The sequence below is a fragment of the Octodon degus genome, unplaced genomic scaffold (assembly GCF_000260255.1).
Source record: "Octodon degus isolate 3935 unplaced genomic scaffold, OctDeg1.0 scaffold00125, whole genome shotgun sequence".
NCBI lineage: Eukaryota > Metazoa > Chordata > Mammalia > Rodentia > Octodontidae > Octodon > Octodon degus.
Window position 1 is genome coordinate 5020852 of NW_004524701.1, and position 3122 is coordinate 5023973.

The window sequence follows — 3122 nt, forward strand, 5'->3', positions numbered from 1 at the left end:
TTTCTTTCATTGAAGAGTTTCTGTATTAGCAGCAATAGTTCTTTAATTTTCTTGTAGAACTCAACAGTGACTGTCAGGGCTGGTTCTTTTCTTTGTAAATTTTCAATATAATTTTCTGATATTAGGTTATTCAGAATTGTTATATCTTCTTGATTTAGTTTTGGCAACTTGATTGTGTATAGGAATATATCTTCTGTGTTTTCTCTCTTATTGGAATGTAAATTCTCATAGCAGAAATTGAAGATATTCTGGATTTCTGTAGATCAGTTGTGATTTCCCCCTTTTTATTCCTACCTGCTTGAATTTATGATTTTTATTTCTTCTTCTTCATGAGGTTCTCTATTGGTTTATAAATTTCATTTATTCTTTCAAATTTTTGATTCATTGATTAAGTCAATGAATTACTTTCTTAGTCTCAATTGAATTAATTTCTGCTTATATCTTTATGGTTTCCTCTCTTGTACTAGGTTTAGGTTTGATTTATTCTACTTTTCTAGAAGTTTGAGATTCAACATTAGGTTGGTCATTTGACCTCACTTTGTTTTCCTGATATGAGAATTCAACACTGTAAGTTTCACTATTAAGACTGCTTTAACCATGTCCCACAAATTTCAGCATGTTGTATCAACATTATCATTTAATTGTATATAATTTAGACATTTATATAATATAAACATTTTGTCTATGATATTTGTGGAGAAAGAGTTAAATGTTTTTCTTGACTGCAGTATATTTTTGGTTCCTTTTTAAAAAAAATCCATTCTGCCAGTCTTTTGATTGGTAAATTGAGTCCATTTCCATTGATGGTTATAACTGATATGTTATATGTTTAATTTCATCTTTAGTCTTATTGTTACCAGTTGGATGTTCTGATGTATTGCTTTATTTCCATGTGTTTATGTAGTTTTTGTGGTTTCTTTTTTCATGGATTTCCAGTTTCACTGTGATCTGGTCAGACACTATGCATGGGATGATTTCAATTACCCTACATTTGCTTAAACACATTTTGTAATCTAGTATGTTGTCTATTTTGAAGAATGTCCCATGTGCATCCAAGAATATGCATTTTGATGTTTTGGGGGCAAACACTTTATAGACATCTACCTGGTCCATTTGATCACAAGCTTGGTATAGTTCTGATATTTCATTGCTGATTTTTTTTGTCTTTTTGATCTATCTGTCTGTGAGAGTAAACACTGAGGCCTCCTACTACAATTATAATAATGCCTATTGGGGTTTTCACCTATGTTAATATTTATGTAGTTTAGTGCACTGATGTTTGGTGCATATATATTTATGATTATTAAGTCTTCCTCTTGGAGTTGCCCTTAAGAAGTATAAAAGAAGAGTCTTTTTCTATCAGTTTTGTCTTAAAGTTTACTTTGTCTGCAAATAGAATAGCTGTCTCTGCTATTTTCTGAGTTTCTGCAGCACAGATAACTGTTTTTCATCCTTTGACATTTTATCTATGACATTTGTGGAGAAGGAGTTAGACATTTTTCTTGAATGCAGTATATTTTTGCATTCTTTTTAAAAAGAAAACCATTCTGTCAGTCTGTTTCTTTTGATTGGTAAATTGAGTCCATTTACATTGATGGTTATAACTGATATGTTATTGGATTGTGCTTTTCATGTTATTTTCCTGGTATTGATTTTCTGTCTTTCTCATCTTTTTTTTTTTTTTTTTTCTCATCTGTTTAATTGTTTGCTCTCTTTGGCAGTTTTTTCCTATTGCTACTCATATATTTGTGGTCTTTGTTATCTTTCTAACATATTCTTACGAACATTCTATAGAGCTGATTTGGTGGTCATGAATTCTTCAGGTGTCCTTTGTCATGTAATTATATTATTTCTCTATTGATACTAAAAGTTTTGTGAAGTACATCCATCTGAGCTGAAGATAGCTTTCTTTTATTTTTTTATTATTTATTTATTTATTATTTTTTTTGCGGTACTGGGGATTGAACTCGGGTCCTTTTACTTGCCAGGCAAGTGTTTATTGTACTGAGCCATCTCCCCAGCCTGAGCCATCTCCCCAGCTGATAGCTTTCTTTTAATCGCGCCTTAATTTGAGGGATTGTGGAGAAATCTGCTGTGATTCTGATGGGCTCTCATTTATAGGAGATTTGTTTCTTTTCTCTAGCTGTTTTTACTGTTTTGTTCTTTTGTTGAATTCTGGAATCCTGATTATTATATGCCATGGAGTGGATTTATTTTGGTCATGGTGTTTAAATAAATGCTTAATTAAGCATAAATGCTACTTGTATGTCAAATTCTACATCCATTTTGGTAAATTTTCTGCCATTACTTCTGTGAAGAGGTTTTTAATGTCTTTTGCGCTATCTCCAGACTTTTCATTTCCTCCTATGAATCTTATGCTTTTCTTTTTTGTTTTATCTTGGAGCTGCTAGATTGATGTTTTTTTTTTTTTTTTTTTTTTTTTTTTTCGTGATCCCTTTCTGTTTTGAAGATATATTTCTTTTCTTGGTCCCTAGTCTTAATCCTGTCTTCTAGATCTGATATTCTATCTATCCTTGCTTTCATTCAAACTGCTGCATACACTTTTATTGGAGATTTTATATTCTGAATTTCTGTTTGGATCTGTGTCTTTGATCCTATTTCTTATCTGTATTGGGCACTAACAGTTTCCATGTCTTTTCTGAGCTCCTCTGTATTTTAAATCTGTGTCTACTTTAAGGTTTTTCATTTTGATTGTCATTTCTTTTTGCACAGTAGAGATATTTTTCTCTATGACTTTTTCCATTTGGTTTTTCTCTTCTGTTGCTATCATTTCAGAAAGTTACAGTGGTTCGTTTCTGATTTCCTCTTTTTCTTTGTGCTCTGAACTTGTCCCTGATTGGGCGAGGCATTTTGAGTTGCATTTTGCTTCTTCCTTCTTTTAATTTTCTATTATTCTTTCTTTGTGTGTGTGTGTGTGTGTGTGTGTGTGTGTGTGTGTTGATGCTTATAGTTTTCTTATTTAAATAGCTTTATCCCTAGCATTGAAGCTTCCCTAGATGTCTCTTCCTTGGAATGTCTTCTAGATGTATGTGGTGTTCTCTCTCTCTCTCTCTCTCTCTCATTATTTAATAAAGATCACTTATTGTCTCATTAAAATATCA